This window comes from Mus caroli, chromosome 6, assembly GCF_900094665.2.
Source record: "Mus caroli chromosome 6, CAROLI_EIJ_v1.1, whole genome shotgun sequence".
Taxonomy (NCBI): Eukaryota; Metazoa; Chordata; class Mammalia; order Rodentia; family Muridae; genus Mus; species Mus caroli.
In genome coordinates this window covers 128,458,057-128,468,215 of record NC_034575.1, presented here as the reverse complement: position 1 = coordinate 128,468,215, position 10,159 = coordinate 128,458,057, and positions in this window count along the sequence as shown.

The window sequence follows — 10,159 nt, the reverse complement described above, 5'->3', positions numbered from 1 at the left end:
AGAGGAGAGGAGAGGAGAGGAGAGGAGAGGAGAGGACCAAACAATTCTGCAACAGGAAGTGAGAATGATAGTGAAGACAGGAGTCTCCAGAGACCCCTGTGGAAGGCACATTTAAGTCTGGATTTGTGTTTAGCTATGAACTTCAACGAAGAACTAGCTGCTTGAGATCTGTAGACATTGACCTCTCGTTATTAAGTTTTTGGGAGGTGAACAATCCTTCCTTAAAGAGCTATTCTGGTTAACATCAAGAATCTGGGAACTTGTTGCTTACTCTTTATACCCCTTGAAAATAAACCTTATGCCTGTTCACCAAAAAAATAAACAAAAAAACAACAACAAAAAAACAACCTGCTGTTTAAGTAATCTGAACCATAAATACAACAGAACATAATCAAGTCATCAAAAACCAATTCAGTCCATCATGAATGTGAAAGTATATCCAAACTAACTTGATATGAAAAAAAAAATCTTTCTGTCTAGTCACCCACTTACTTATCTGTTTATGTCCAGTGAATTTCTTTCATTATATTGCTATGAGTATATTTATTCTATGTGTGTGTGTGTGTGTGTGTGTGTGTGTGTGTGTGTGTACATATATCAGACACTGGTGTAAGAAAATATGTGAAATTATAGACAAATTATTAATTGGTTTCTGTTCTGTAGTGAGATTGTGGTGGTCTGTTAGACGTTTTTTTCTTTTTATCCTTCTCTGTTAATTAAATACGTATGAGGGTGATTTCTTACATTTAAAAAATGTGTTCATAAAAATGAAGACCCTTGTTGGCAAATGCTAACCTGACACACTGAGAGAACCATATTATAATTTTCCTCAGCCTAAACTTCTTCCTTCATCCTTTCCTTCTTCCAGCATATATATTGGCCTTTAGCCATGACCTGCTCCAGTCCACAATGGCACATTACTTTCCATTACCCAATAAGTAATGTCTCTCAACCCTTAACTCTATTTTTCCTATGAGGTTATGTCCTTCACTATAATCCCTTAATTATAGACCTTCTTTCCAAATATTGTGCTTTCACTAACAATTGTTTTGAATTAATGGAAGTTGTGGCCTTAGTACAGTGTTCCTATGCCCAACATTGAGAATGATAATATTTTGTGATTAACTCTTCATGATCCTTGTTTACATGCACAAAATATTATATCTTTAGGGTTATCCAATTTTTAACTAGCTCTGAAAACTTTGCAAAGCAGGTTAATGTTTTAAGTAAATAAATGAAGGTATAGACTATATTTGTCTGGGAAGTTTTAGAGATAATATTTTACTTGGTCCATTTTTATGTATTATATTTTGTTTTAGGCATAGAGGTGTTTTACTAGCATGTGTGTCTGTGCACCAAATTCATGTAGTACCATTGGTGACCTGAAGTTCCCACTGAATCTTTGGTTGCATTGGATCCCCCTGGAACTGGAGTTACAGATGGTTAGCCACCATATGGGTGCTGGGGCTGAGGTTTGTTCATTTATCTTTGTTCTATTCTGTTAACTAGCAATTTTTGATCATTGTTCTTGGAACACAGAACATAGAAAGAAAAGGGTATGTTTTCCTTTATTTGAAATCTGCTTTTGAATCATTAATTGTTTCTACTTTTTGAGACTGTTAAAAGAATTTTATAAGAAATACTAATTGTCAATGCTCAGTGCAAGTGACACTGTAACCATGTAAAATTAAATAGCAGTTCATACATACATAGCTTGATGAGAAATGCAGTGCAGTATAAATCAGAAACAAGGGGAAGCAGCTGAAAGCAGAAGAAAAGGCACATCTGGATCTCAATACAAATGCTCATGTCATGTCAGCCACCCCCCCCCCTGTAATTATTTCTCATCTGTGAAATGGAAATNTTCCAAATTCTATTTCTTTTTTTTTAAGATGTATTTATTTATTATATGTAAGTACACTGTAGCTGTCTTCAGACACTCCAGAAGAGGGAGTCAGATCTCATTACAGATGGATGTGAACCACCATGTTGCTGGGATTTGAACTCCAGACCTTCGAAAGAGCAGTAGGGTGCTCTTACACATTGAGCCATCTCACCAGCCCCCCAAATTCTATTTCTTAAAAATATGCTGGTCTATGCTTGCTTTTCTGACATAAAATGTTCCTAATAATTTATTTTTATTTTATATTAAATTAATATATAAATATTAATCTTTTAATATATAATAAATAGTATATATGAATATGTAACAAATACAAATTTAATTAGTACATAATATTATATAACATATATTATATATAAATATGTTATAAAGATAATATTGATTATTATTAAATTTGAGTAGATTAAATTCTCTATTAAAAACATTATATGGCTGAATAATTTAATGAAAAGAAAAATTTAGCATAGGATGGCTACAAAAATAAAATTAAATGAAACATGTTTAGATTTATTGGCACACCAAGTTTGAAATACAAGAACTGGAAAGACACATAAATTTCATGCAAATGGAAACTCAAAGAGACAGATGGCATGTTAAACGATGAATCAAGCTGTAAAAAAAACAACCTGAGAGGGCTTATTTCTTCACAACAATGAAGTAAAGGGGAAATGAAAATGTATAAAATACATGGACATTTCATAGCCCACTTTTGAACAAGGTAGAACTTTGTTCAGAAGTTGGAACTTAGTATCTTGATTCCGGAAAGGCATACCACCAGAGCTTTCTAATAAATATGTAAATTATAAAAAGAAGGAAGTGTTATGGGATATTCATCAGAGAAGACTTGGACACAGGTTTAAACGCATAGAAAGACTTTATAAGCTGACCTCTACCTATAATGTGTACTCAAGATCTCATTGTAACACCCAGCCTTTCTCAGGGTGAGCTTTTAAACACAAAATGCATGTCCTGAGTGGATATACTGCAGTTGACAAGAACAGAAACAGAACTGACAAAGCTGAAAAGCAAGATTAGAACAATAAGACTTTCCAAGGACTATGGATTTTGAGGGGTTAGGCCTTTGTTTTGGCAGGTGGTGCTGACTGCACTAAGTTTTATAACCTGAATGTTACTTCCATCAAGGAGTCCACTGTACGAAAATCTCAGAGCCCTGTTACAGAAAGGACTTAACCTCTGTGAACTTCAAACATCTAGGAGAAACAAACAAACAAACAAACAAAAAGACCAAAAAATCCTAAATACAAAAGACAAGAAACAATCAAAACAAAAGCTCTTACATCAGAAAGTTAGAGAACATAAACACAGTAGAAAACGCAATGAAACGAGGAGTTTGAGTTTTTAAAACAAATAAAGTAAAATAAAATTGATAATCTTTAACAAGACTAAAGAAAACCCGAGAAGACAAGGAAAACAAGAGTTTGCAATTGGTGCCACAGAAGTAAAAATTATGAGAGGTAATTATGAAGACTTCCACATCAGCAAACTGAAGAACAGGAGACAATTCTTTAAACTCTTAGAAGCATATAGGTAGGACTGGAGTTATAACGAAGTAGTAGAGCACTTATATACACAAGGCACTGGGTAACAGCAGGCTTTTTCTGACTGTCTGACTCTGAGATGCAACTACTCTCACTGAAAGTCAGAGTGATGAAGCCCAGTGATTTCATAACTTTCCAAACTCAGTGTACTCAGGCCAGTATCAAGATGTTGAATGGATCTGAGCTCATGCACGAAGGACTTTACCAGAAATTTCTTTGATGAGAGATTGAGATCAATTGCAACTGATGCCCACATATATGGTACCATTATTCACACTCTCATATAAACACCCCGACCACTAGCCCCATACTGCTAGCCTCCAAATGGACTAGTACAGGTGGCTGCAAGTGCAGTTCTGAACTCCTTGCATGAAGCAGTTGTGATGTGCTCTGCAGGTTGTAAGGTGCTTCCCAGGCAGGTGTATTAGCACAGACCTGCACTACTAGCTCGAGAAAATTCAAACAGGAGACTCAATAGCTCTCGATCAACCTGTGCAACATGATGAGTCCCCATCTAAAACATCCAAATCTAGTAGTCAGACCTACTGACATAGACCTATATCACCAGAGCGACTCAAAAAACTAAGGCAGGAATATCATAAATTCCAGGAGTACCTGGGTTATGGCATGAGTTCAAGGACAGACTCAGTACCTTAGCAAAACTCTACCTGAAAATAAGAATAAATGAATAGATTATTCATGGGATAGAGAGATGGCTCATGGGATAAAATATTTGCTGTGCAAGCATGAGGTCTGGAGTTTGGATCCCCAGAACACACCTAACACAGTGTAATAGCTTCATGAATTCCCATCAGTCAACAGACAGAGTCAGGGCATTCCTCAAGGCAGAATGGCTAAATTGTCTAGTTCTGGGTTCAGCAAGAGACTCTGCCTAGGTAAATGAACTGCAAAGAGATCAAGAAAGATACTTGACACATCACTTTATGCCTCAAAACCTGTACACACATGTGAAGATAGACATATAAATAGATTATAGATAAATAGGAAATAGATAAATGCTAGCTACTTAGATCAATAGATAGATGATAGATAGATAGATAGATAGATAGATAGATAGATAGATAGATAGATAGATAGATAGATAGATAGATAGATAGAGATGTGTGCTTAGAATATCTCTGTAGAGCACTTGCCTAGCATGTGTTAGAATCTGGGATAAAGCCCCAGTAACAGAGAAAAGCATAGAGGGATAATTACCACTTAATTAGTCACTTATGGCTTATCCATTATTTTAGGAATACCCCTGTCTCATGTTGGCATTAACCAAAAAAATAACTATGCCTGATCTCTTAACATGGTGAGTAGCTGGGACTCACAGTATACAGGCAGGCACCTCACAACAAATATGGTGCATCTATATAGCTGGACAAATACAAAGATTTTGAAGAAAAATCTTAAAATGAAAGAGTTATTATAGAATGGAATTCTGAATGTCTTTAAGGCAAAATATCAGTTCAAAGCAATCATCTTCTCTGTACATGAAGATTTGTGTGCTCAAAAAGGAGGCAAGCTATAATAGTCTTGGACTGCCTGTAAGTCAAGTGTAGAAACACTTCTCATCCTGTATCAAGTGATGTTATGGATCCATCTCTCCAGGAATCCTCTGACCAGCTAAGCCCTGCCTTAGACCATGCACACCAAGGACCTACAGGGTTCCTTATTCTAAGTCAGCAGTGCTGTGTGACAAGATAATGGCAACCTAAGATTCAAAGCTGGCTCTTTAGAATGAAGTGGGTGGGAATCATTCTGGAGAGTTCCATTTAGGATTTTCCCATTGTCTTTTTCAAAGACAATTCTAATCAAGTGTGCCACAGGTATATAAAGGTGCTCATTGACCAAGAGAGGACATTTCATTCTGGTTTTCTATATGTTTGGATTTTGCTAGAGAAGGGTAAGTATTAATAGAACTTCTTTGGCCATAGCCATAGTAGCAAGGCTGAACACTGTGACACCTTCTCTCAGAAGGGGGTCAGATATTCCTTATTTGTCTTATGATATAAACACATACACATCACATATACAAACTCATATACACATACACACTGCTCACATACCACACACACACACACACCACATCACACATACATACACTTACATACAATTGCATATACAAATGTACACATATACACTATACACACACACATAGATGTATAACATGCACACACACACACACACACACACACACACACACATGCATGCATGCATCTGTCCACCAGGACCTCAGGATACTCTTTATTGACAGCTAAATCCTACTGTGCCTGAGGCCAGACCCAGCTGGTCTTTCTTGTTCAGTTCCTCTTGAGGCAGAGGAGGGAGAAGAGCTGCAGGGGTGGTAAGACTTAGTCTTATGAGAAGTTTAGGAGTTCTGTATAATAATAAAATGTTTTTGTATCTCAACACTAAGTCACTTTCCTTGAGTAACTGTACTGCGTGCCTTCTGAGTTCCTCTGAGGCAAAAAGCTGTCTAGCACCTCATCCTAAAACAGCAAGAGATTAAGGAAAGTAGCCTTCGTTCTTTTTCCACAGAAATTGCATAGCTCTCACTTTCAACCTCTTAGTTGAAGTCTCAAGAAAAAAAAGGGACAGTTTGGAAAAGCGATTTTATCCTTTATTTCTAACTTCTGGAAAGTTTCCTATGAAAGCTCTCTAAGAAAAAGGGAAAGGGGACTTGTAAGAAAAGGGAGATAAGGGATCTAAGAAGGAGAGGGACAAGGATGATTACAAAAGAGCTAATGCACTCCTCCCTTTGTCCTCCACACTTATACATCTTTCAGAATGTATGATCCCATAGGTAAAAAGTTCACAATTTTATACATAAATTGAAAAAGAAGTTTACAAGAGAATGTTTACATGCCTATCTATTAGGTGTAATTATCTGGCTAAACATTCATTAACTATCTTAGATCCTCAGGTTTATGGAGCATTTAAAACCATGCTAAGTTTATTAGTGAAGTTATTGGTGAAGTTTTGTATAGATAAACCCACTCAATATTTTATGTTCTGTCCTAGCACCTATAATAAATAATTAGTTCCCTTTTATGGCCCTTGGTTAATGATTTTACAACCTCTTGGAATGTGCTCTGAGGAGTAGAATGCCTGGTTACTATCTCATAAGCAATCATTTCATGACACTAAAGACTTGCAGAGTTCTGATTGCAGTTTTGACTATCAGAAAAGACCTAATAGAAGTCCCACTATAAAAGGGCTTAATAAACATTGATATAATTTTAGGAATTCTTATAGGATTATTGTTAAGAATTAAGAAGTCATCTATTTGTCTATATAGTATCACTACAAGACAGCACATCTTCATTGATCTTCAGAGATCTTCTCAAAAGGGTGAACTAATAACTAGTAGTTATTACATATCTTTAATAATAACAATAAAAGCATATTAACAGCAGGAATCTTTCCTAGAGTGGATTTCTCCTTGCCTTGCCTATTAGAGCAAGTCCATCACTGATTTTTAATCCAAGGCAGACTGCTAGTTATTAGCTTGTTGCGTCCTGGCACTACGATAGCTTTATTTTGATTTGAGCCACTACACTCACAAGCAGAGCCTGTGTGTGTCATCACAGTCCCTAAATTTCCCTAAGTCCTAAATATTTAAAACAAAACTAGCTACTCTATTCCTCAGTTGGCTAGATTTGTAGAAAACATTTCTAATACCAAATGTGCAAGTCAAGCTAGCATTTCTGCCTTTCCTACGAAAGTCAAGACCTGACAGGAAAAGGCACTCCACTACTGCAAATCAAGAGCCAGCCTCCTCTCTCCAGATACCAGAAACTACAGCATGAAGTCTGTGAAAGTTTGTGTGACCCCAATCTCAGAGCCTATTTCAGAAGAAAGAAGTGAAAGTCTTTCAGTAATAGTATGTAGGGGTTGGAGGGTTGCTCAGTGTCAGAATGCCTGCCTGAATGTTTGAGTGATTGTGCATGCAAGCTTTGAGTCACAGCACAAATCAATCAATAAATGATGTCTACCTGGTTGGCCCTGGCATCTGATGCCAGAAGCTGAGTATATCCAAACAACCGGAACAGATCACCAGGCTCACACTGAAAGGAGCTCTCCAGCTTGCCATAAGTCTTTTTCCCTTCTATACAAAGGCTTGTTCCAGTCTCCTATACAGAAGTCCAACAAGTTTAGGCAGGAAAGAAGTAGACAGGACTGAAGCCATCCAAACTAGAGAGAACACTTGAACTAATCCACATTAACCAAAAATGAAAAATGCTGCCAGGCTATATAATTTCCCTTTAGCAGATGCTTTTCAGAATTTATGTTCTGAGTCTTCAGAGAATGTCTTCCTGCTTAAGAAAAGAAATGAAGTTTGAAACCATCTAGATCTACATAGTGAGTTCCATGCCAGCCAAAGCTACATAGTGAAACCCTGTCTAAAAACAAACAGTGAACCCAACTGCTTCTGGGCATATTCAGTTCAGTATTATTATGAGCCAAGTTTATTCTACATGCCAAAAAGCCTTGCCTGGTTCACTAGAAGTAAGCTTGATTATTACATTGTTCTCCTAAAGGCAGGCTAAAACAAGGCTGAATATACAATAGAATAGCCTCTTAAGTGACCTCAAGGCATATTATTAATTCTGGCTATAAGGTACAGCAAAAGTTCCAGTCTCCTAGAATGTAGGAGATGTTTTTATAATGTTGTGTTGCTACATACAATCTCTTAAATAAGAAAACTTATACTCATGCAGGTATGCTGTCTGAGAACATGTCCGAGTAACAGAATAATGACCTAACTTACATGGGTCCCTAAATCCAGCAACATGCTCTCAATGTAATAAAACAAAAAATAAACTAGCAAAGAAAAAAAATAGTTCTCACCTCAGAGAAGAGATAGTTTATATTTTATAATTTGTTCTGTAGTCAAATATGGTCTGAGAACACAGGTTTAGGTTTCCTCAAATTTCATGTTGCAGTGTGATAATAGTTTTATGAAGATTTCATAATATAGCAAAGAAAGTCATCATCTACACAGGCTTTTCAGATTCCTTGGTGGAAGGATCAGGTGGGCAGATTATAGCAAAGCGGGGGATCCTCTGACATAGTCCCCATGTGCTGTTTGATAACAGTGCTAGTGATTGGGTGAGTGGAAGCTTGTAGCTTCTTAATACATCCCAAAGGTTTCATGTGATAATAACAAAGGGTATCACATGACACACAGACATGGATGATGAATGGTTTCTAATGGAACTACCTAAAGTTCAAGATAGTGCATTCCGGATCTGCAACATTCCAACCTTCGACAGTCATTGAAGAGAAATTGAAGCAACGTAGATAGTCTTCAGTATAAGAAGAGTGAAGTCATTTTTAACATCTCTGTAATATGAAATCTCAATCAACATATAAATATGAGACAGTTCTTACGATTTGGCATGGAATGATCTCTAAGATGTACTATTAAGTAAGAAACTGAAAGTAGAAAACTGTAGCTATATTATGGCACATGTTATATGATTAATTAAGTACATAAAATAGCATTATGTATTTATAAATACTCCTGCCCATGAATGTACACAAAAAGTCAGCTTTGGTAACAAATCAAATGACTACCATGGTACTTCTAGGAAAGTTAAGAGAATAAAAATCCTTTTGGAGTTTTTTTTTAATTATTATTCTTTAATTTTTTTTTTAAACAATCCAGACCTTATCCCCCTACTGGTCCATCCGCCCAAGTTCTACATCCCACATGTCCTCACCTTCTCCAAGAGGATGTCCCCACCACACCACCACCCTACTGGGCCTTCCCACTCCCTGAGTTCCAAAGTTTTTCAAGGGTTAGGTGCATCTTCTCTGACTGAGTACACACCCAGCAGTCCTCTGCTATATATGTGTTGGAGGCCTCATATCAGTGGTATATGCTGCTTCGTTGGTGACTCAGTGTCTAAGAGATCCCCAAGGATTCAGGTTAGTTGAGAGTGCTGGTATTCCCTCCCACAGGGTCTCCCTCCTCCTCAGTTTCTTCCAGCTTTTCCCTATTCAACAAGAGGGGGCAGCAGCTTCTGTCTATGGGTTGGGTGTAAATATCTTCATCTAACTCTTTCGGCTGCTTGTTGGGCCTTTTGGAGGGCAGTCATGATAGACCCCTGTTTGTAAGCCATCATAGCATGAGTAATAGTGTTAGGCCTTGGGGACTTCCCCTGTGTTGAATTTCAATTTGGGCCTGTCACTGGACCTCCTTGGAGGGTCAGCAGAAAGAAGTGAAACAGGAAACCTCAGGAGGTAGGAGGTGAGGGGACCCTCTAGAAAATTTTCCTTTTTTATATAAAACATTTTAAGATATGTTTAAGGCCTGGAGGTACGGCTCAGCAGTTAAAAGCACATACTTCACCAAGGACCTGAATTAAGTTCCCAGCATCCATATCTGATGCTACACAATCATCTGTAACTCCAGGTCCAGATGATCTAATGACCCCTTCTAGCCACTGTGACACCTGCCCTATGTATGCACACACATGCAGACACACAAGTGCGCACACACATGCACATAAACATAATTAAAAATAAATCTTTAAATAATATCAGCAAAATTTTAATTATGTTCAGATGTCCTATTTTGTTTTATTAAATCAAAACAAATAGTTTGTGAAAATTAATAATTAAATCAAATGAGTAAAGGTAATGGAAAATAATGTAATTTAAAAACACTAGCAGTCTCAAC